Genomic DNA, 25,942 nt, shown 5'->3' with positions numbered 1-25,942 from the left:
GGCACCACATAAAAGCACTCTGTGTTGATTACTTCTGTACCTTACTTTTATGCTAGGTTGCAGAACTTTCTGTTTATGTTAGTTTCTGCCTACATTATTTCCACCTGTGTTGCTTCCAGATAGTCTTGAATTATCCACATCAGTCCTTCCAACTGTAGCAACCAATAATATCTATTTGTATTAAAGAATTTTTACTAAATGTTGTTGAAAATATAAAATAAAACTGAACACAAAACCTTCCTATGAAATTTTTCTACTAGAAGAATCCCTAGCAGAATGTCTGGTATGTATTGGTACATACAAACCATCTTTTAATGATTTGTAATTGATGTGGCCCTACATAATATAATCAAGCTAAAAGGTACTTTGACATTGATATTTTTTGAAAGGTAATATCAAGTACTTATCTATCTAGGTAACACTATGCTTTGAATTATTTCCTTTATTACACATTATATTCCTTTATTTGCTAATTTTGTCACTGGTATGTAAAGATGTTTTATATTTCATAGGTATGATAAACAGGTTTGGCTCTAGATGGATGATGATTGTTGCTCACAATTTGTTTCCATGCTTGATACAGAAAGAAACTAGTTGAACTTTCCCTGTTTGTCATTAAAACATAGAAAACAGAAATGCATGAAGAATGCCTCCACTTAGAAATTAAGTATGAGAACAAATCTTAACTCACTAATCTTACTCCTGTCTACAAGAAACTTCCTTTATTAAGACTTCTTCAGTGAATACTTAAAATTGACGCCGAGGTTAGGTGCCTGAGGTTGATTAGTCCTCTTCTTCATTTTAGTCATTGAGTATGATCAATTTCTGGATAAATATAAATTACAAATGCACAGGATACAGGATATCTGAAACTCTTCTAAATTCCTCCAGAATAACTCCAGTCATGACATCAGATGCAGAGATGGCAATCTTTGGAGAAGCTGCTCCCTATTCATGGAAATCTGAGAAGGAGCGAATTGAAGACCAGAATCACCCATTTGATGCTAAGGCAGCCTGTTTTGTAGTGGATGAAAAGCAAATGTATGTGAAAGGTACCATACAGAGTAGAGAAGGTGGTAAAGTCACAGTTAAAACATATGATGATACAGTAAGTGCCATTAACTGTTACTCGTCGTACATAACTCATGCTGTTCTAAAAGTTCCCTGGCTAATATTTCTTCTCCTTTTGCTTCTCTCTGGTTTTGTCAGACTGTAACAGTAAAGGATGGTGAAGTCTTTCCCATGAACCCTCCAAAATCTGATAAAATTGAGGACATGGCTATGACGACCCACCTCCACGAACCTGCTGTGCTGTATAACCTCAAAGAGCAGTACCTCTTGAGTTATGCAGTCTGGATCATCTACGTAAGTACAAACAGAAGGAGATTTGTGCTTCTGAGGGGTTGAAGACACCTTTCAATCTCTCTGAAGATATTCCTGACTTTTCACCTCCTTTCCTCATTTCTGTTTCTTTTTTCTCTCTTGCATATGTTCTCCTTTTGTATCCTATGTATCATTCCTCTTCTTCCTTCTTCCCTTTGTCTTTCCTTGTCATATGGTAGATTTCATCCATTCTGTGATAGGTCATTCCTCCAATTTCATTTCTTCTGCTGCCCTGGTCTTCCCAGCGTTTTGTTGACCTCTGCCTTCTGAGTTCTCCTCAGCAGTCTTCCTTTGGGTAGCTGGAAGGCCTGCTGTGCCAGGCTTAGCAGAAACCAACGTGCCTGTTTTCTTCCTCGCAGACCTACTCAGGTCTCTTCTGTGTCACTGTCAACCCCTACAAGTGGCTGCCAGTGTACAAGCCAGAGGTGGTGGCTGGCTACCGAGGCAAAAAGTGCCAGGAGGCCCCTCCACACATCTTCTCCATCTCTGACAACGCCTATCAGTTCATGCTGACTGGTGAGTCATTTGGCAAGAACATAGCCTGGCTGCTTGGTCAAGGAACACTTAACAGTTCAGGCATCTTGCATGCTTTTCTACTCAAGGCATGTTGGAAATGGCTCCCATAGTCCTATGGCAAAATTCAAGATTAGACTGACTATGGCATCTTAAAGAACCCTGTAGTGTTGGATAATGAAAGAAAGGCAGTAGCTAGCTATTCAGCATTGTGCCAAAGTAAGGAATTTGAAGAAACAATATGGAATGATCATAGCAGAGAATCTGACTCCAACTAAACAATACTCAATCCAAGGTCTGTACATAACCAAAAGCAAATAATAAGTGGGGAAGCCTTATAAACAACCACTGCTTAACGTTATAGTTTGGACGGCTCCATCTAGCTGGGAGTGCAAAAATCCACATACAGACTAATGCAGAATTCACCTTACCTGGTTACAAAATGATACGGTTTCGATATAATTCTTTCCCTTGAAGTCAGTCAGCTATGTCTGAGGAATAAAAGCCCTCCACATCTCATTTGAAGAGCTCTTTCTGTGGCTTTGTTTTCAGACCAGGATAATCAGTCAATCCTTATCACGTGAGTATATTTTAATGTGTGTGACAACGCTGACCAAAGTAAAAATGTGTCCTATTTCCTATAATAATATTTTCATTCTAACAGTGGAGAATCTGGTGCAGGGAAGACTGTCACAAAGCATGTCATCCAGTACTTTGCAACAGTTGCAGTTACTGGTGAGAAGAAGAAAGGCCATCAGCCTGGTAAAATGCAGGTATGTGATAGGCACCCTCTTTCAGTGTTTTGCTGAGAAAGTTTCTGCTCTGCAGACAAAATCAATGCGTATTTCTGCATTGCAGTACCGTTAAAAGAAAGTGTCTGAGGTGACAATCAGGATACACAGTCTGAGCACACCTATGCTCTGCTACCCCTGCTAACCAACTTCCATCCCTCTTATAAATACTGGAAGTCCACCTAAAAAAATCAGAATCATAGAATGGCTTGGGATGGAAGGGACACTGAAGATCATTTAGTTCCAACCCTCTTGCCATGGGCAGGGACACCTTCCACTACCCCAGGTTACTCAAAGCCCCATCAAATCTGGCCTTAAACACTTCTAGGGATGGGACATCCACAACTTCTCTGGGCAACCTGTTCTACTGCCTCATCACCCTCATAGTAAATAATTTCTTCCTAATATCTTGTCTAAATGTACCCCCTTTTAGTTTAAAAACATTGCTCCTTGCCCTATCACTACACTCCCTAACAAAGAGTCCTTCTCCAGCTTTTCTGTAGGCCCCCTTTAGGCCACTATCAGGTCTCCCTGGAGCCTTCTCTTCTCCAGGCTGAACAACCCCAGCTCTCTCAGCCTGTCTTCACAGGAGAGGTTCTCCAGTCCCTTGATCATCTTTGTGGACTCGTTCTACTATGTCCATATCCTTCTTGTGCTGTGGGCCCCAGAGCTGGACACAGTGCTCCAGGTGGGGTCTCACGAGAGCAGAGTACAGGAAAAGAATCACCTCCCTCGGCCTGCTGGCCACACTTTTTTTAATGCAGCTCAGGATACAATTGGTTTTCTGGGCTGCAATTGCACACATCGATGGCTCTTATCCAGTTTTTCATCCACCTGTACCCCAAAGTCCATTTCCATAAGGCTGTTCTCTATCCACTCATCACCCAGCCTATATTCATATTTGGGATTGCCCCAGCCCAAATGCAGGACCTTGCATTTGATCTTGTTGAACTGCATGAGGTTTGCACAGACCCACCTCTCGAGTCTGTCAAGGTCTCCCTGGATGGCATTCCTTCCCTCCAGTGTGCTAACTGCACCACGCAGCTTGGAGTCAACCTCAAACTTTCTGAAGGTGCACTCAATCCTACTGTCCATATCACCAACAATGATGTTAAATAATACCAGTCCCAACACAAACCCCTGAGCAACATCACTTGTTACTGGTATCTTCCTGAAAATCCAGCTGCTGACCACACCTCTGGGTGAGACCATCCAGCTAATTCCATATTCACCAAGTGGTCCATGTGTCAAAGCCATGTCTCTCCAATTTGAAGACAAGAATGTTGTGTGAGACAGTACCAAAAGCTTTGCACAAGTCCAGGTAGGTGACATCTGTTGCTCTTCCTTTATCCACCAACACTGTAGCCCCATCATAGAAGGCCACCAAATTTGTCAGGCATGATTTGTCCTTAATGAAGTGGTGTTGGCTCCCCAGTCACCTCTCTATTTTCTATCTGCATAGTTTCCAGGAGGATCTGCTCCATGATTGTGATCTCTTTGCCAAGCACAGATGTGAGACTGACTGGCCTGCAGTTCCTCAGGTCTTCCTCTTTTTCTCTTTTTAAAATCAGGGTTATGTTTCCCCTTTTTCTAGTCACTGGGAACTTCACCTCACTGCCATGGCTTCTCAAATATGATGGATGATGGCTTAGAAACTTCATCTGTTAGTTGCTTCAGGACCCTTGGATGCAGCTCATCAGGTCCAATGGACTTGTGCACATTCAAGTTCCTTAGATGGTCTCAAACCTGATCTTCTCTTGCAGTGGATGGTACCTCATTCTCCCAGTCTTTGCCTTTGGATTCTGTGAGTTGGGAGGTGTGGCTAGAGCACTTGCTGGTGAAGACTGAGGCAAAAAAGTCATTGAGTATCTCAGTTTTCTCCATATCCCAGGTAACCAGGTCTCCCATTTCCTTCAGCAGTGGGCCAAGGTCTTCACTACTCTTTCTTTTATCACTGGTGTCCCTGTAGAAGCTCTTGATGTCCCTGGCAAGATTCAATTGTCTCGGCTCTAGCTTTCCTGTCCTGATCCATAGCTGCTTGTACAATGTCCCTGTATCCCTCCCACATTACCTGTCTTTGCATCCATCCTCAGCAGGCTTCCTTTTTGTGTTTGAGCTTGGCCAGCAACTCCTTATTCATCTATGCAGGCCTCCTGGCATTTTTGCCTGACTTCTCTTTGTTAGGATGCATTGATATCAAGCATGGAGGAGGTGATCCTTGAATATTAAACAACATTCCTGGGCCCCTTTCCCCTCCAGGGCTTTATCCCATGGTACTCTACCAAGTAGATCCTTGAAGAGGCCATCTTTTTAATGTAGGAAAGTTTCAGTTCCTCTCCAGTCCTCATTTACACAAAGGAAGGTTTGACCAAAGGAAGATAATATAGCAAAAGTTATATAAATAACAGCAAAAGTTCTCTCTGTGATGGATGCCTGCCTGTCTGTGTACCTGAGAGATCTGCCATCTCCACCCGAGTCACTGAAAGAGGTCAGTTGGTTCCCACTGGCATGTGATTGTGTTACAACTCCCTGTTTTGTTCCTCTTGACAAGGGAACTACAGTAACTTTGGACTCCAGAGAGGTTGCACTGAAGTTAAAGTAATTTCAATTGCATCACACAGAAGAACAAGCCAGTAGAAATTACTGCCTGTGGTCTATGTAACAGCCCTGAGGGGCAGCATAAAAAAAGTGTCAGACTTGGGACAGCTGGGACCACTTGCCAGACAATTAGAAAGTAACCTCAGAAGGGATCCTTCCAGGGAGGAAAGCACAAGCCCAGCTGCTGCAATCTGAGCCCACTAGTGCATTTGCAAGGCATGGGCTAGCACAGAGCAAGCAACATCCTTGTGGCACAAATGTGTCATCACAGTATGTGAGAAGGTATGTGCATCAAAGAGGGTGATGCCTGTCTGTGTTATTTGAGTACCCAAGGGCACAGCAGAATCTAAGGAGATTCCAAGCCTGAATATTCTTTTCTCACTCAGAGGCAGGTGTCTGTGATTGATGGGTTGTTATGGCAAAGACAAGTTCATCACAAGCACTCTTTCCATCAGCACCGTTTCTGTATCTCTTGGGCTCAGCTTTCACCAGCTGCTCACTATGCTCAGACTGATCTCACAAAAACATTGAGACAGCTGAGATGTACTGACTGTGTTTGATATAAAAAAATTCACCAGGTTTTCAGATGGACAACAAGCTGTTCTGCTCTCTTCTTGACGTTATTCACAGAATACTGTATTTCTTTAGTATTCACAATCTCTAAGAAGTATGTTTCTCTTCATAAGACCACAAAATAAAACACCATTATAATTATGTCTCTCCCAGCATCCCATCTCAGACACAGACTGAAATCAGATACCAGGTAAGAGCATAAAATAAGGGAAGTATGTAACAAAATTTCTCAGGACTACTTTCTCAGCTCAAGCAATTTGTAACCCAGACTGTACTCCAGATTGAATTTATGTAAAGAATTGCCAGATATTCTACACTGTTCTCCATTCACCGTGCTCCCTTGTCTGTTCATGGCTCACAGCTGTGCACTAGAATGAGGGTTTTTTGTGTTTTTTGTTGGTGGTGTTTTTTTTGTTTTTGTGGTGGAGTCAGCAGCACTGACACACACGTCTCTTAAAGGAGGAAGTTCATTTAGGAAGCTATATGTGAGAGGACATTACTCTATATATGCGAGATTTTTTTATTAAAAATATGTGTATATATTTAGAGAGAGAGTTCTTATGCTACTGTGCGGCCTTAATTTTGTAAGGTGTAGCTTCATGTTCAAACTAACTTAAATCCTTTGCGCCACCTGCAGACCGTATTGGGGATGGCGCTGCCTCTCCCCTGCAAGATCTTGAAGGCTGGATGCACCATAGTACACCAAGCAGTATGCAGCAACTTGAGCTCTGCCACCCATGTCCTACCCGTCTTTTCAAAGCATGTCTGGAGATTTATTTCTGCATTCTGAAAGGCTGCTGGTTATTTGAACATAACTGCAAAACTTTACATTATCCCTTTTTAGGTGCTTCCTACTTTAGGTTTTGAGGCTGTATCACTCTCTCTCTGTCTTGTGCTTGAGTAACCTCAAGAAAAAAATCCCAGATTTTTCACGTTTTCTTTAGCTGTTATGGCCTTTGTGAGCAGTGAATGGGAATGCAGAAGTGCCTCTCTCATACAGATTACAAACATTCTGAGCTCCACCAAAATTACTCTGGATATTATACACAATACATGATAGCATGGACAAAAAGAAAACGAAGTACAGATCAGTCTTTCAGCACTCTTCCCTGTGAAACCAATTCATGAGTGATAGCTGATGAGTTCTTAAAACATTTGCTAACTAAAGGTTAAAATCATGTGTGAGATGTAATAATGACCTGTTTGTGATGTATCCTTTGCCATATTTGTTATTAAATAGTAGTGAAGTTTGTTAAGAACCTTTTTCTCGTGTAACTAGGGAACCCTGGAGGATCAGATCATCTAGGCCAACCCACTGCTGGAGGCCTTTGGAAATGCTAAGACTATCAGGAATGACAATTCCTCACATTTCGTGAGTTCATTTCTTTTTTGTTGGAATGGAGATTTCTACTATATATGTCTCATTCATTGATCGTTCTAACCGTTGGGTCGATCTCTACTACTCAACAGGGAAAATTCATCCGGATTCACTTTGGAACAAACGGCAAGCTGGGCTCTGCAGATATCGAAACCTGTGAGTTGGAGCTAGTCAGCACATGCAGAATTTGTGCATTCGTGATCTCAAGTTTCCCAGGAGACCAGTGGCATCTCTCTTTTTCGTAGATCTTTTGGAGAAATCCAGAGTGACTTTCCAGCTACCCAGTGAAAGGAGCTATCATATTTTTTTACCAGATAATGTCCAATAAGAAGCCAGAGCTCATTGGTGAGTGCCAGCATTTCTGGGCTTGGTTCAGTGCGTTCTCTTTGCACTTTTCCCCTGTACCATAAAAGGTGCACTGTATGCCTGCAGATCTCCTTATCTCAACCAATCCCTATGACTTTGTCTATGTGAGCCAAGGAGAAATCACTGTTGCCAGCATTGATGACAGCGAGGAGCTGCTGGCAACGGATGTGAGTATGACAATGGCACTCCTGGCCAGAGGCAGGCTCTGCTCTGGGTGCAGAGGTGACCACTGCCACCAGAGCAGCCCTATGATCAGACAGGCTGTAGCCAGGGAGGTGCAGCCTAGCTGGGGGCCACCAAGTGCTGGCCTCTGTCATTCTGCAGTAGCCGTGGCCACTCCCAGCCGCTGTTGCATATGCTTGGCGCTGGGCAGGCATGCAGGCAGAAGCAGAAGCCGCAACTTGTGTTTTTCTGACCTTTCGCAACTTGTCTGTTCCCTCTGGAGAGTGCCGTGGACATCCTGGGCTTCAGCCCTTATGAGAAGGTGGGGATATACAAGCTGACAGGGGCTGACGGGAACATGAAGTTCAAGCAGAAGCAGCGGGAGGAGCAGGCAGAGCCAGACAGCACAGAAGGTAGGGGTTGACTGCAGACTTCATTTGTGAACTGCACCAGGAGGCAAGAGAGGAACCTCATCCAATAAAGTTCCCATCACTTCAAGACGGTTTCTGCCCTTCTAGAAACTAAATTTTACAAATTTGTGCAAGTGCCACAAAGTCACTGATTTAACTTATGCTCCACGTGGAAACTGATTCATAGATGAAGCACTGCTACAGCTCCCTAGGCATGGAACAGGAGTATGGTGCAGCTGAGACAAGCTTCCCTTGACAACAGGCACGTCTGAGTAGTGTCTGAAGTAGGCTCCTTGTAACAGAAACATTCTAGAGGACCGTGACATCTTTGTCTATGTTGAACTCCTTTGCTGTATCTCTTCCTAGTGGCTGACAAAGCTGGCTACCTGATGGGTTTGAATTCTGCTGATTTGCTCAAGGCTTTATGCTATCCCAGGGTGAAAGTTGGGAATGAATACGTGACTAAAGGACAAAATGTCCAACAGGTACCTAGAGAGCTAATTGGTTTTCATTTTGTTCAGACAGTTATTTCAACTTTAAAGCTAATCCAACTTTCTTTACTGCTATGGCTGTTTCTTACAGGTATACAATTCAGTGGGGGCTTTGGCTAAATCAGTCTATGAGAAGATGTTGTTATGGATGGTTACTCGAATCAACCAGCAACTGGATACAAAGCAGCCCAGACAACATTTCATCAGTGTCCTGGACATTGCTGGCTTTGAGATTTTTGATGTGAGTTACAGGTAGTATGTTTGCTAATTGATAATTTTTCCAAACTAACTGGCATTATTATATTTGAATTTGTAGTTCAACAGCCTGGAGCAGCTGTGCATCAATTTCACCAATGAGAAACTGCAGCAGTTCTTCAACCACCACATGTTTGTGCTGGAGCAAGACGAGTACAAAAAGGAAGGAATTGACTGGGAGTTCATTGACTTTGGGATGGACCTGGCTGCCTGCATTGAACTCATTGAGAAGGTAGAGGAAATCTCATTTTAGAAAAGCACATTTATTTCCTGGTCATTTATTTTAGTCCTTATGTTCTTTATAAATTGAATCATTACTGTTGAATGATTCTCCCATCAGAAGAAGCAGTTTATAAAATCAAACTTTTTGGATTGGCACACTGCCTCTCCACAAAAAAAAAAAAATGATTTTCTGAACAACATGGCTGGGATGGAAGGGAGAGAGGCACAATGTTAATTTTGCTTTCAACAGTAGACAGTAAGGTGAAACTTCAAGTCTTAGTCCTTGCAGTAGCTGACAGAATTCAGAGTTCCTGGTTGTAGCGATCTTCTTCTTTCTGGTTCCTTTCTCACTGCCCACTGCCACTATGCTGGTGTCTTGATGTCAATTAACCCCCAACTACAGCATTATGAGCAAGTGTCCAGTGCTTACTTGTGCACAGCACTTAAATATGTGCAAATCCACTGTACACACACCCAAATATCTTCCTTCTCAGGAGAATACAAGTACCTATTCCCAGCCTGGTGCCCATTCAGCCATTCCATGAGCACATTCACGACTTAGTATTCATACCCATGGATGATGCCTTTGCACATAAAAGCTTCACATTTCTTGCTAACCTCCCACTGTTCCCACCACATAGTAGCATCTACAAACAACTCTACCATTCACAGCTGGTGCCTATTGCTATACTTAACACTCAAAATCCACACTTACTGCTCAGTGTCCACATATTTTGTGCCTCATGTCTATAAAATGTAGAGTAGTTAGAGCCAGAGGAATTACACCACCTACATTAATCTAGCACTGTAGTCACTTTTGTAATGGCAGGAAAGAAGACGCTTCTAGGATACAATTCATCTCATAAAATACATCCTGTTATTGACTCTGTGAAATCTCTGCATAATGCTTCCACTGATTCTAGAACAATATGGACATCTATCTCAGATCTACATTCTATTTTAGAGACACCTACAGCCAGGCAAGATGAATCCTAACCCTAGAGTTCTCACACAACAGCCACACCTAGTGGGCAAAAGTTTAATTCAAAATTTGGTATTCCTGCCCAACACCCAGTTCCTGTGTTTGCTGATGCTCTGTAGGATCCCTACTTCTAGCTTTGGCAGCTATCTATCTGACATCAGATGTAAGCATCTGATCATCTGATAGTCTTACCATATTATATATAATAGGTACATTAAAAGAAGGAACTCCTAGAATACTATCTAGGCCAATGAAGTGCAAGTCAAATCAGTGTCTTCAGCAAAATTAGAGGACATATCTGCACTATCAGAAGATTCCTAATGTAGCTCAGATGAAGGCTCTCATGTGGCTAAGGATATGCCTCTGTATCAAAATATTTCAATTTTTAAATACATTCTGTGACAAATTAGAAGTCAGTGGGTATTCTAAAGCACCAGATTGCTGGCATTTTTGCCCCATATAAGATGAGGAAAATCTAATTCATCATGCATATCCATTGGAGACCACACAGGACTTGTTAGATATTATCTGTGTGCATTCCTGAGGAGCCATCAAACTAAGTTCAACATTGGCAATTGCAACCTGATGACTTGTAACAGACTTACAAAACATCATCAGTCCCATGAACAGGGCACTGAAACCTGCCTTCTGAATTCCTATTTTGATTTCACTGGTTTACATTCCAAAGAGTTTAGGGCAAAGATGACTGAAGCTGTTGAATATAATGTGCATGACAAGCCTCTCACTCAAAGATGTGTCTAAACACTACTGCCAAGTTGCCATTTTCATAGTAGTGGCTTGAGCAGCAAAGGCTAATTATAGTATGTCTCATTATCATAGTAACTAGTGATGTATTAAGAACCTGTGCACTAGAAATTACAGTCACTGTAACAAACTACAAAACACATGCAAAGTGAATTTTTATTTACTTTATCTCTCCCTGACGATTTCTTTCTTCATGTATTCATATTTCTCCCAGCCCATGGGCATCTTCTCCATCCTGGAAGAGGAGTGCATGTTCCCCAAGGCAACTGACACCTCTTTCTAGAACAAGCTCTATGACCAGCATCTGGGCAAAAGTCCAACAACTTCCAGAAGCCCAAGCCTGCCAAAGGCAAGGCTGAGGCCCACTTCTCCCTGGTGCACTATGCTGGCACAGTGGACTACAACATCTCTGGCTGGCTTGAGAAGAACAAGGGCCCCCTGAATGAAACTGTTGTTGGGCTGTACCAGAAACCATCTTTGAAGCTCCTGTCCTTCCTTTACTCTAACTATGCTGGTGCAGAAACAAGTAAGTGCTTTTTTCAGTGATGATTGATAAGGCAAGAAAAAAATGAAGTCTATTTCTCCTCCTTGTTGTACTCTCTAGCCTCTCATCATCCCTAATCTCACCCTATTCATGTGCACAGATATGTCAAACTAAGATACCACCATGAATAACTGCAGAAAGCACCATATTTATGTGGTGTGGTGCATAGAAGCAATGCTCAGCAAGTCCAAAACAAAATGACAGGCGTTGGATGTTTCCTGGCTTACTGAGTTGTGAATCATATGCATGGTCAGCCATCGTCCAGGCAGGTGCCAAATATATGTGCAAAGTGTAAGCACTTAATAGACTTTGGAGACAGAGTTTTGTTTCTTTAGGTGAACTGGAAGAGCTAAAAGTAATGGAGAGGTTCACAGCCTTACACCTTCAAGGAGATCACAGAACTATTTCATATTCAGCTGAGCAGTCCTGGTGCAACAGGAAAAAAAAAAAGAGACAAATTAATTTAGAAGTCCTCTAAGGGCATCAGAGAGCAGTTCAACCTCTTGCCCTTTTTTTGTGACTTAAGGCTGTCAAGTAGGACAGTCAATGGGTCTGTCTTACCAAAAATGGCCATACAGATTGCCACAAAAAACAATATTGCGGAAGCTTGGATGCTAGGCAAAAAGAAGTGTTAGTATAGAGTAGTAGTCAACTCAGCCATCAGGCAAATGGACAGCTGGGTTTGAGGCTCAAGAGGGTATTGCATACTCCTAGGAAACAGTGGGGATGAGGCAGTTGTGGTCTTTACTGGTATCATCAATACAAGGAAGGTGAGAAGAGAGGACTCCATTTAACTCTCAATTTAAATGACTTCAACAGTACAGCAATTCTGAAAAGGTACTGAGCTTCTTGGGTTTGTATTCATGAGACTATATTTCATTTCTTGCCTTGGGGATGCCATAACTCAGAATAGGTCCCTATTCTTCAACTGGAACATTAGAACAAATTTTTCCTAAAGGCTTCACTGCATTCATGAACAAATGTCCACCGCTGAACCATTCATGTGGCCTTTCACCACATTACAACAATACAAAAATAATTTGAGAGTATATCTTTAAGTAAAACCAATTTCCAGTGGCACACAGTATACTGCTATGGAGCTTATGTCAGACCATAGTGTTACATACCACCACAGCCATATACATTATGATGCAACTTAAGTCGTGCATCTGAGACCAAAATATACCGTACACTGATTAATAAATAACCAGCTGACAGCAATTTACATAAAACTCCCATGCAGCAGTGAATCAGTCTTTCACATTAAAATATAATGTTTATATTAGTCTATAACATACTGCCTACTCTAACCATTCAGCTCTTATGTATTTCTTCCAAGGTGATAGTAGTGGTGGCAAGAAAGGTGCTAAGAAGGGGGGCTCTTTCCAGACAGTGTCAGCTGTGTTCAGGGTATGTGAATTTCCTCTTAAAACTGAGCCACACTTCTTTGACATCTGAATAAAAATGCAAAAGCTTTGTACCTCAGAGCTCAAACCCCATGTTTTGTTCTATCACAGGAAAATCTAAATAAGCTGATGACTAACCTGAGAAGCACATATTCTCACTTTGTGCGTTGCTTGATTCCTAATGAGACCAAGACACCTGGTAAGTCTGTTATTATACACTGAACTGACCAGAATTGGGCTGTTCAACTTCCACAGCAACTTCTTCCAGAACAGCTCCCCATGCATGTAAAGTTCCTGTGGGGGTTGGTCTATGGAACAGTGCTCAAGTAAGCCTTCTTGTATTTTTTCATGATTGTAAAATTTTGAGCATTATACGGTCCACCACACTTACTCATCTTTGCTTAATGTGTGTACAGAGCTGATGATAAGGATGGGATGTATTAGAGCTGATGAAATTGCATGTCGCGATTAACAACAGTAGCAAATTTCTAATAAATGCCTATTTTTAAGGACCACTATGTCATTCAATGCTGTTGGGCTCAGCTCAAGACAATTTAACAACTCAAAATATTTCGTGTTAGAAACTGATTCACTGAGCTGGAGGACTGACAAAGAAATCATGTATCATTTGTAGAATTCCCTGTATAGGCTGCTGGGTACTGTTTGCACCTGAAAAGCATTGTGATATAAAGTTATTTTTGTTCATTTATTGAATTAAATATTTAACTCATGCAGAGTTTAGTCTCCAAGAACAGTCAAGTTTGGGGGGTATTTCATGTGGCTGTTATGTACCTGGGGAGAGTTGCTTGTGTGGGTTTTAAGAGTCTAATCTATAGGAGGTCTGATACTCTTGGAATGATAAGGTGTAATGGATGTAACAAGAATACAAGGAAACAGGAGCTTAGCACCTATTTAATCTGCTCCAGAATTTCAAAGCATTTCTTACCTTTCTTGTTTATGTCTCTTTGTATAACCCTGAAGACCACAAGCATGGTTTCAGCATCACACATATGTATGACACTCAGATTTCAGCTATTCATCTGAACTTTTATGTTCAATGGAGAGAAGCTGGCATTTTAAAGTATAACTCATTTGGCTGCTTTTATGTGTCTTAGGATGAGACGAATCACATCCTAGAAAAAAATGCTTCTGCTTCACTCCACTGACTATAAACGAAGCCCATATGGAATGTCCTATGCTTCGTATCCCTAAAGTGAAGAGAGAGGAATCCCACTGGGGTCTTGACAGGCATAGAAGGTGTAGGTGTATTAAGGAAATCTACTGAAATATACACGAATGAATGATTTTGCCAAATATGACTGTCATTTTAATATTCAGAGGTGACTCAGAGGAAATTGGACTTTTGCCTTCTAAGAAAAAGAATAGTAGTAGTGTGTGAACAAAATTAAGGATTGTAAAGTGAAGAGAAACTGGTCATTTTCTGATTTTAGCTGATTTTAGGCTGCTTATGCTTGACTTTTCTAACCATTTCTTTGGTTACACCTTTATTGATTACAATGAAAAGGTAAGTGTTAACAATATGTACCATTCTGCATTAATTAATGCCTCTAGGAGCTGAGAAAAATTTCTTCATGACCAAGTGATTCCAAGAGTATTTTATTCAATTGTACTTTGTTTGCAATACTTGGAATAAGGTTAAGAAATATAGTTGATTGTTATACCTGATAGATACTACAGGAGAAGAGAGATAATTATTCCAATTTCAATCAGCTGTCCTTTACAGGCAGTTAAAGGGATTGAAAGCTTTAAGCATCTTGCTTATCCTCTCCTGTGTAGGAATCTATCTATCAAATCTAATCAAGGTTAAGTATAGTCAATACTTCCACAGCAAATCCAAGGTAAAATCTTACATAACATGAAGAGCTGATTATCCAGATGGTATTACATTTTACATTGTGCCACCTCTACCTATATCCAGTGAGTGATATTTTTCAGCTGGTCTTCTAGAGTACTTTTCTGTCATTTTTGAGAAATGTCTCTCCCTGTGCCTTTTGACCATGTGAGATTCACAAGCATTGCCAGCCCTAACATTCGGAGTAGTAAAGCTCATCTGATTGATGCAGCTCCCTGCAACTTCTGTGAATTGAAAACATGTTCTGTCTTCATTTCCTCCATCCTTAACCAAGAACTGGCTGAATTTAACAAAAGGAGAAGTTGCACTGTCATGCTAGTAAATATGGAGACTCTCGGGGGTGGGGGGGGGGGGGGGGGTGGGGGTGGGGAAGAAAAAAAAACGGTCATGATGTATGTATCTTGTTTAAGGTGAAATGGACCATTACTTGGTGATGCATCAGCTGCGGTGCAATGGGGTTCTAGAAGGCATCCGAATTTGCAGGAAGGGGTTTCCAAGCAGAATCCTTTATGCAGACTTTAAGCAACTGTAGGTCTTCAGTTATTAGTCTGTTAATTTAAGAATTCAGTAAACCCAAAATTCAGGTGACAAACCTGGTGACATCATGGAGACACATCCTTTGAAACAGACTAATTCAGTGGAATTTGAGAGAATGTCATCATAAATACTGTCTTAGTTTTCTCCAGTCTTCTCCCTCTTTGATCAGAGATTTGTTGATTCATCAGAACCCGTATCATTTCTGAACTGTAGTCATTGCCTGGTGATTCAAAAAGACGCAAAATGCTTTTAGGGCAATGAATTAAATGGCATAATAGATTGCTCTTTCTAAGTCTTCTATAGGCTTACAAAACAATACAAGAATAATAATATGTCAGTGCAGTCTCCTTAGAGTGCACTACCTAAGCATTCCAAACTCCAAGGCTTTGTTGGTGCTCTGTCAGTTGCCTGCATCCTGTGCCTTGCTTTCTCTTCTTTAAGAGATAATGAAACTGGCTCAAGTGAGCTCAATTGCTATAAAGTGCTGAATCTGAATTGGTTGTTATTATTAATAAATGTACCAGTAGCATCTTACATGCTGACCTGGTGTAAAAAGCTCTTCCCCTCAAGAGGACATAGCCTGTCTGTTTCTCCCCTCTGTTCCCCTCCCTCCCCTTCCCTTCCTTCCCCTTCCACAGGAAATTGATAATTTTTCATCTTTTTGTGACAAGAGTATTCAGACTTCGAGGAAATGCAGTCCAGGATGCAGGACCTCTCTGAATATGTGTTGCAACCTGCTGTTTAATTCACTATGGCATTAGCTGGTCTCAATTGTCAAATCATAATTTGATGTGACAAGGTGAAGGGATCTCTCCATAATGGCCATGGTCCAGAACCAAAAAGTGCTATACAGTACAAAAGAAATGTGCTGAGGTTTAGGAAGAACTACAACAGAAGCCTAAAATACAGAATAAAGTTCTTGTGCCACTTTCACTTTCTTGATTTTATATATTTTCTTTCAATATCTACTCGAGAACAAGAAGTGCCCCAGAGTACAATCACCCATCCTCATTGCTGTATCTGAGGAAAACACTTTAGAAGAGTGAGGTGATCCTGTCCACGACACAGGATTACCTTAATAATTAAGCTACCTTACAAAATGCTAAGACTTCTGTTAGCTAAAAAATAATATTGTGCCATTTTTAGCCCAAACTCAAGGCTTCATTGGTAGAACTTGTACAGACAGTGACTTCTGCAAGATCTGTATTGCTTTTGGAATATAGATTATTTTTGTCAGCAGTTCTAATTTATCTTCTACTTTAATTTAAATAGCCTTTTTCTGATCAATGCAACAAGATGAGAAGAGAAGGTTGACATGTTCTCACTATGTTCTTCCTAATTCCTGGACCTGCAAACACTGTTAAGTATGCACATTAATTTTGTATGTAACAGCATACCATGTTGTTACACAGCCAGCAGATTCCTTTGAAAAGTAGACATATCCTCTTGTCATCATGTTCTGTTCAGCCAAGACTGTCTAGATTTCAGATAGCATATTCAGTTGCTTTCAGACAGCTCAGTTTCCAATCACATTATCTTATGATATATGATGGCTCCTATTCTCCTCACACCGTTTGCAACCAGTGCCTTGCAACTTGTCTTACCACAGGTACAAGATTCTTAATGCCTCAGCCATTCCAGAAGGCCAATTCATTGACAGCAAAAGGGCTTCAGAAAAGCTTCTTTCCTCCATTGATGTGGACCACAACCAATACAGATTTGGCCACACCAAGGTAAAGTCCTTGTGGAAGAGTGGGTATAATCAGTGGCAAAAAAAAATACTATTTGTTTAAAGAATTTCTTCCATATGAAATCAGCCTTCATGATGACTAGGAAACAAAGTACAACACAAGCAAGAAGGAGCACACAAAACTTGTCTGGTTCTTGGGGTATGTGTGAGCGTAGGCCTGTCAGTCCAGGCAACACCATGCTACCAGAATGACCCTGCGTGGCTGTAACTAGAACTAGTGCTGCCCCTTTCTCCTGCCAGATGAATTCCCTGACATCAGTGCACATTAGGCAAGCTAAGGTAAGTTTAGGAAGACAGACTTCTCAGGGGATTTAGGCACACACACGTCTGTCTTCCATATCCAAAGCAGCATTAGGTGGGACACATTCTCTGACCAACACAATCAAAGCAGTACTATCTCTGGACACAAACCCAACTGTATATACTATTATATGGACATAATCATGTATGGCTCTCAAGCCATCTGTATGTCAGTTTACAGAGCCTGACCATTAAGATACAGAAGGATACAGTGAAGCAACAGGATTGGATATCATACTAAGTTGCAAGTTAACTCTTTGTTTTAATAACTATTGATGAGCTAGATCTTGCACAACCTACTCTGGAGTGTGCCTCAGATAACATTGCAATAGTGTGATTAGTTCACATATAAAGTGACTTGTCATCAATCCCAGGAACACTGAGGATATGAACCCCAAATTTCTCTAGCTGTTCAATGTTTACTCTGCAGGTGTTCTTCCAAAACTTCTTTAAACTACACTGCATCAGCTTCCAAGGGTTGTGTATCTGCCTAGCCCTCAAACTATTCAAACCTCTTTTATGTTTTAGGTGTTCTTCAAAGCGGGTCTCTTAGGACTCCTAGAAGAGATGAGAGATGAGAAGCTTGTGAGCCTCATCACTCATACACAAGCTATGTGCAGAGGGTACCTTCATGAGAACTGAATTTAAAAAGATGAATGAAAGAAGGTAATACAAGGACACACTAAGTACCATATTGCGTCAGACCAAAAGTCCAGCAATGCACTATCCTGTCTCAGGCAAAAATCTGTCCCCAGTGAAGACCCTTAGAAAGACTAGGGGAAACAGAAAAAGCAGAAACTAATACTTTCCTTGTTATAGCCTTCCAAATTCTCGCAATGGCTGTTTAGCAATTGGACTGTGTATCTGGACCATGATATTTAATATTTAACAGTGAACTGTTCCTCCAGGAATGCGCTAACTTTTAGAACCATTTTCAACCTCTCCCTGTGATGGAGACAGACAAACCTTTCCATTTGTTCAGTTGGCTTTTTTGGTATATGCTGTCTGATAATTTTATTGAATCTCATTAGTCCGGTTTTGTAAGGAAGGGAACAAAATCACATTCTGCTCTCCTTCTCTTCAATTTTCTTTCATGATTTCATCATCTAAGATGAAGAATTCTAGCTTGTACAGAGAAGGCACTCTATACTTTTGACCATCCCACATACCCTTCCAAATTCTGTTCTGTCCCTTTAAGGTGGAATGATTCATGCAAAATTTGGAATGTAGGGATGGCAGCAGTGGGTGAGCCAAGCAAACTGTCTCAAACGTTGTTGACAAGTGAAAGCTTTAGGGAGAGCTAGGATGCTCTTTGCTAACCAGTTGCTTTTATCTATAATATTCTACAGCATATAATTAGTTCAGGGACTTCCTGACCCAGGCATAGTTTCTAAGAATTCAGTAACTCTTATTGGATTTCCCTGCAATGAACTGTCGAAGTTCCCCTTGAACCATGGGCATAAACAAAAATTCTTTGGCATTCAATACCATAAAAAAAGATTTAATTTCTGTTTTCGTGTTCTGTCTTAATAATTTCTAATACTATAGTTGCTATTTTTTGTGACCCAAAAGCATCAAGATACTGCTTCCACAATTTACAGTAACTCCCATATTTATAATCTCAACCATAGTTCATGGAAATCAATTTTCATTCTGGTTTTACCTGAGCACTTGTACTTTCTTTGAGATTTGGGAAAGTCTCAGATTTCCAGGCAACATTCCAGAGAAGTTTGTCTGTTTTTAAGTATTTTTCTCTCTTATGCCCATACATAGCTATTGTTCATGCTACTGAACTAGTCATGCATCAATCCAGGGCCTAGAAATGACTTTTAATAGAAAGAAGCAAGGTGAGATTAAAAAGTTTCACGCAAAACTTCCTTGAGCAAAATGCTGATGCTGTGTGACCAATAACCAGAGTTTGTTTCTAACACAAGTCTCACCAGTCTGATAATCTGTATCACTTTCACGCGTTTTCAGAGAATCCATTTACATCATCCAATACAATGTTAGAGCATTCATGAATGTCAAGCACTGGCCCTGGATGAAGCTGTACTTCAAGATGAAGCCCATGTTGAAGACTGTAGAATCTGAGAAGGAGATGGCAAATATGAAGGAAGAGTTTGAGAAAACCAAGGAAGAGCTTGCAAAGTCTGAGGCAAAGAGGAAGAAGCCGGAGGAGAAAATGGTGTCCCTGTTGCAAGAGAAAAATGACCTGCAGCTGCAGGTTCAGTCTGTGAGTAGCCTCCATTTTCAGATTCACCCTACTGCCTCTTCAATTCTCTTTTCTGTTGTCCTACATAAACAGACAGGTAACAGGGTCAGATTTTCTGCTGCTTCATATTAAAGGTTGGACTAGATGATCTTAGATGTCTTTTCCAACCTGAATGATTCTAAGAATCTATGATTTATACCTAAGCAAAGTGTGTATAAAGTGCATATATAACATTACCACCAGCATGAATAAGTGTAAAGGAGTGTTTACACTGTGTTTACACTCCAGTGTAAACCCATTTCACTATTAAGCAGTCACCAGAGGAAGAATCAGATATTCCACTATATATGCAATGTGCACCAACTGTGGTCTCCAAATCTGGATTAAATACAGACTGTTTCCTCATTTACTGACCATTACAATGTGGAGCCAGAGATGGGGCTGCTTTTCTGTCAGAGAAAGGACTGAAACTGTGGAACAAAGACATGCTTTTCAGCTATAACAATGCTGAGCAGAGACTGAAATTGCACAAGGCAAGAAGGTATTGAAATATAATAAAGATTCTCTGTTGCCAAGGGCAGTCTGGTGCAGGTGGACCTGTCACTTGATTCTATATGCTCCCAAACCAGCTGGCTTTGGACAGTCCTGTATTGTTTCAGGCCCCAAGGACGTAACCATGCATGTTGAAAACCAGATTCCTTACCCGAATCCTCCTTCAGCACTTCAGCTTAACATATTTTTTTGAGTTTCTTTGTACCCTTTTTGGTACTTAATGCCCTGTCCTCCAGAGCCAACCTAGTCTATAAATGTTTCAGGCTTCACTTTAACCCCTTCATGGATGGTAATCCAAAAAAGGCAAGAAGACCGTATTTAGCTAACTAACTTCCAGGTTAGGATACCATTTGAAGCATTCAATAGTTTCAAATTTCCAGGCATAAAAGAAGTCCTAAGATATGATCATTGCCCTCAGAGTGTTGTCTGGTTCTTTCTTGACTCATTTTCTTACCGTTTCAGCACTATGACAGCCCTTCCTGTCTGCTCATTAAGTCCCATTGCTGTGTGAATTTCAATCAACTCTGCTTGAAGGGTTCCTCAAGAGCCATCTTGTCCATGTTTATTATCAGAAAATGCACACTTGATAGCCATGAGTTTCAGTAGGAATCTGAGAGAGAAGTATACACAACATGCTACATTACTGCAGTGATGTCTTTTGGCCACAACTCTTCTGGGAAGCAACATACACCTTTTCTGGTATTCTGCCTAGAACACCTCACAGTAGCATTAATTTGGGTAACATTTTATCTGTCAATCATGTTGCTCAAAATGATAGTTATAGTAGAAGTTGCAGGCTAAAATTCAGGTTGAGCAATCCTGTTTAGCCATGAGCCTGAGTCTTGGCTGAGAGAGAGTTTAGAGAATGATGGGAGCAAGGAAGTCTCATGTGAATTAAGTGGCAGAAGTTGGGGGAGAGACAATCAGACTTGTGTCATTAATTGGAAGAGCTTATTACAGATAGAATCATCCCCAACACTCTGAAAGATGACTATGAAATACTGTGTGTTTTATAAATCCACATCTAAGCTCACGCTTCCATGACATCCAGTTTGCTGACCCACCTATTTATATCACTGATACCATAGGCTCCTTGTTATGACACAAACTGGTCAGTTTTTATGGCATGTTATTACAGTCAAAATATCTGACCAGCTGAAAGGAAGTGTCTCTGTTGTGGGATTATGTTCCACTTTCCTAAGCCATGACAAAACAGGACAATCTCCCCATGATTAGATCTTGTGCATTACTGTGGTTTGCATGCAAAATTTTGCTCCGACTTATGCAATTCATTTCCTGGAGGTGGCGTTTGAACAACATATGTTAACTTTCATAATTTTTATGATAAACATAACATGCCTTCAATATGTTCTAACAGGATAGTGAAAATCTAGCTGATGCTGAAGAGAGATGTGAAGGTCTCATCAAAAGTAAAATTCAGCTGGAAGCTAAAATTAAAGAACTTAGTGAAAGAATGGAGGATGAAGAGGAGATGAATGCTGAACTGACAGCAAAGAAGAGGAAACTTGAGGATGAGTGCTCTGAGCTGAAGAAAGATATTGATGACCTTCAACAGATTCTGGCCAAAATGGAAAAGGAGAAGCACGCAACAGAGAATAAGGTGACAGGGGGATCATGAAATTATTCTTCCCCAGAATGTTTTCAATTCTGTGGGAAGTTGCAGAGTTTCCTAAGTGGTCTGAATGGAAGTGATATGTTCCCAAGGCATAGGAAAGGTAACACTTAACTGCCTGTGACATAAAAAGTTTTGCTAAAATTATAACTTCCTCTTTGGAAAAAAATATTATTTTTTCCTGTGGCAGTTCAAAAAGAGTTAACTTTTTTTTAGGTGTTGAGGTGTTTGATGGAGAACTTCTATCTTCTGCTATTTTCACACAGAAGGGACCAGTATATTTGTGTCTCCTGTGGATGGAGAACTAGTATGCTTGTGGGAGGCTCAGTACAAAATGGCTGTTTTGATCCTTTCTCATGTGCATCAAAGAGAACTGATCTTGCAGATGCCAAATGTTTTCTTATATTTCTCTTGCATTTAAGAAGCCCAGGTCTCAGCAAGGATGGACATCCTTTCCTTGTATTGACTTGACTACATAATGAGAGTTCTTCCTGAATTCTCAGGACCAGACTGTCAGTATAGCAAAGTCTATATCAGGTGGTCATTAGCTCATTTATTTTCCAGTAAAAGCACAGATGTCTTCACATATGCCTCAGTAATCAGTGTGAAGAGACAGAATTCAGATATTAGAATTCAAAAGCCCATGTCTGATGTGACAATGTTCAGTCCTGCTGTGGAAAGAATACTAGCAGAGATGTAATTACACCTTGAGGTTCCCTTCAGTGACATTACTGGGAACACTATTGGATCCTAAGTTTGTAATTTCAGATGTGTTGGACATTTCTATACTAACGTTTAGAGGAAATCTAGATGGTGCTGGGCCATAAGATGAGGGCCTTATAGCTAAAACACCTCGCAGAGTGGACTTTCCTAATTGATACTGTTAGGCTTTCCCATCTGAATGAGGAAAGTGGGAAGCAAGCATCACACAGACTTGTACAGAGAGCCTGACATGTTTGAGATAAGGTTCCTGGTTGTGCATTGCTCCATGAAGAAGAGGGAATAAGTTTCCAAGATAAAGCCAGCAGAGTTGCTGTGTCCAGAGGCCAAGTTAAGAGGTCCAGCCCTAAATTCATGATCACCTGTTCAAGGGCAGAAGTTTGTTTATCATTATTGTCATGATGCTTTCACTTTTATGGAAAATTTAACATATTTTTGGCCATCATTTGTGTTTGGTAATAACTTAATAAACCTAATTTTCTGAGAAATTACATCTGTGTGCCTAGCAAATGTATCACACTTAGGAAATGCATTTTTTGTGCAAGAACAACCCAGAGGCCTTTAGTAAATCCCAATAAAGTAAAGCTTGCAGAGGCAGTGAAGATCTAGCACACATTCCACTACTAAAACTAGCAGGATAGAACTGGTAGTCAAGACCAACTCAAGCAAGAATTCTTACCATTGAAGGGTCAGACAGGTGCGCCAGCCATGATGCTGATTACTCTCATCATTACATACCTTAGTGGAGAGTATGTACTCATCAGTACATACCTTAGTGGAGAGCACTTTGACATAACCCATACAATATTTTGCAAGGGTACACTCACTGCTCTTTCTTAGTCTATCATTTCCCATGGCACCCCCTCATAGTATGGATGCTTGCTGCCTAATAGGTAAAGAATCTAACTGAAGAGATGACAGCTCTGGATGAAAATATTTCTAAACTCACCAAGGAGAAAAAGGCCTTACAGGAGGTGCACCAGCAGACACTGGATGACCTGCAAGCTGAGGAAGACAAAGTCAGCACACTCAACAAAACCAAGACCAAATTGGAGCAGCAAGTAGATGTTGTAAGAAAAAAAAAAAATGGAGTTTTGTAGGTAGGTGCTCTGACAGATTAGGAGAGGGTAGAAATCTGTAGCTAGGTGTGTAACCAACAACTAAAGCAGCCAAGCCAGCTCTAGTAATTTCACTTAATAACTCATGGGCAGTTGAGAGGGTATTGTGGAATCCAGCGTTTCTTCCATATTTCCTCGCCTGTTTAATCTATGTTCATCACTGGATATCACTGGATATTCCAGCATTGTAGGCCTTTGTGCCCCCATTTTAACCAATTAACTACAGCAGTGTATCTGTGGCATTCTGAAGCTTGCTGTGAACTTATAAAATTCATGTACATTCCGGGACACTGTGGACACTGGGAATTTGTCAATGTTTTGCAGTCTGCATGCTAAGAACTGCACTAACTGAAAAAAAAAATAATTTTGGTATTTTTCAAAAACTTTCATTTCAACTGTGAATGGCCAAGTTGTGGCCAGCTTAATATCTAAAGCTAAACCCTGACTCTGTAGTGAGTGTATCAAAAGTAGAGATGAGAAGCATTTACAGTATGATTGTTTTCTCTAGTTTTCAAAATTCAATTTAAGATTTTTAAATCAGGAATATTTACTGTTGAAGTATGTTTTATGTGTTTCAAACTATGTTTTATGTGTTTTAGCTTGAAGGGTCTCTGGAACAAGAGAAGAAATTGCAAATGGACCTTGAGAGAGCAAAGAGAAAACTGGAAGGGGATCTGAAAATGGCTCAGGTTTCCATCATGGGTCTGGCAAATGATAAGAAACAGATGGATGATAGGCTAAAAAAGTATTGCGCTGACATTTGAATTCTAAACTTCATATTTTATCTTAACCATATTGAATTTGCATTCTTGTTCTCTAACAGAAAAGATTTTGAAATTAACCAGCTGCAAAGTAAAACTGAGGATGAGCAGGCTCAAAGTTCTCAGCTGCAAAAGAAAATCAAGGAGCTTCAGGTAAAGTCTAAGGGTTATTGATATTTTTAGTAGCTGAGTACAGCTTTGTATTGGGTTTACATGGCAAGGGTTTGGTAGCAGGGGGCTGCAGGGTGGCCTCTGTGAGAAGAGTTCAGAAGCTGCCCCATGTTAGATAAAGGCCAGTTTCAGCCAGCTCCAAAAGGGACCTGCCACTGCCCAGAGCTGAGCGAATAAGCAATATCGGCTGTGCCTCTGGGAGAACGTATTTAAGAAAGGGAAAATAAGATCTCCACACTGCAGCCCATGGAGGAGCCCATAGTGGAGCAGGTGGACCTGGCCTGAAGGAGGCTGTAGCCTATGGAAAGCCCCCACAGGAGCAGGCCCCAAGCCGGAGCTGCCACCTGTGGAGAGGAGCCCACGCAGGAGCAGCAGGCCTGGGGGGAGCTGCTGACCCTGTGGGACCCATGCTGGAGCAGTTTGCTCCTGGGGTATGGACCCTGTGGTACGGAGCCATATGGTCCGTATGCGAGCAGTTCTTGAAGAGCTGCAGCCTGTGGGCAGCCCCACAGGATCAGTTTGAGAAGAAGGGCATTCCGTGGGAGGGACCCCACCTGGAGCAGGGGCAGACAGTGACTGAGGAGTGGTGGAGATGAAGCATTAGGGACTGAGCACAACCCCCATTCCCCTGTGCCTCTTGGAGGAAGGAGGTGGAAGAGGATGGATGGGGGAAAGGTGTTCGTAGTTTGTTTTTAGTTTCTCACTGCTCTAGCTTGTTAGTAATAGGTAATAAATTTCATTAATCTCCCTATGCTGAGTCTGTTTTGCCTGTGACAATTACTGTTGAGTGATCTCCCTGTCCTCATCTCAACCCTTGAGCCTTTTTCATCATATTTTCTCCCCTTTCCCTTTGAGGAGGGAGAGTGAGAGAGCAGTTGTGGTGGAACTTGGCTGCCCAGCAAACTAAAACCACCACAAGGTTCCTTAGAATTAATATTTGATAATCAATCAATTAATAATTTATATTTTCTTAGACTGTTCTATAAAAATATTTATCTACACATGAATAAAACAATGAACATGGGTGCTATTCCAATTTCAGGGCACTTTTACAGAGGCTCTGGTCTATAATCATAGCTGGCTATATAAGAAATTACTTAAGTGAACCTTGTAGCAGGCTTCAAAAATGGATCCAATGCTGACTTGTAACAGTAGTGAAGCTACTAAGAATTACCTTTCTAAGAAAACAAAAGAAAGTGACGTTTTCTCATCATCAGGGTAGAAATCACCTTCCAAATGGAGACACAGGAAGACAGCTCCCTTCAGTGACGTTATCCCATGGTTGCTCATCCCAAGGTTCCTTCCATCTTGTTTGCTGCTGGAGATGGCCTGCCTGACCTTCTGCAAATTTCTAAGAAACTCATATTATTTTATATTTGTCAGTGGCACATCCCTCATGCCTTTAGAAAAGTACAGTACTAGGTCTGTCATTACATAATGAATCTATTCTGAAATACAACATAAAATGAAGTATCA

At 41.0% G+C, this 25,942-nt stretch overlaps 1 pseudogene; it reads left to right on the top strand.

The window, feature by feature from the left end:
* The first annotated feature begins 904 nt into the window (after positions 1-904).
* LOC118255588 (myosin-1B-like) overlaps positions 905-25,942 on the top strand; it is a 37,250-nt pseudogene continuing 12,212 nt past the window's right edge.

This window comes from Cygnus atratus, chromosome 18 (assembly GCF_013377495.2).
Source record: "Cygnus atratus isolate AKBS03 ecotype Queensland, Australia chromosome 18, CAtr_DNAZoo_HiC_assembly, whole genome shotgun sequence".
In the NCBI taxonomy this organism is placed as follows: Eukaryota; Metazoa; Chordata; class Aves; order Anseriformes; family Anatidae; genus Cygnus; species Cygnus atratus.
Note: the sequence above shows the minus strand (reverse complement) of the source record. Positions and strands in the feature narration are given on the sequence as shown.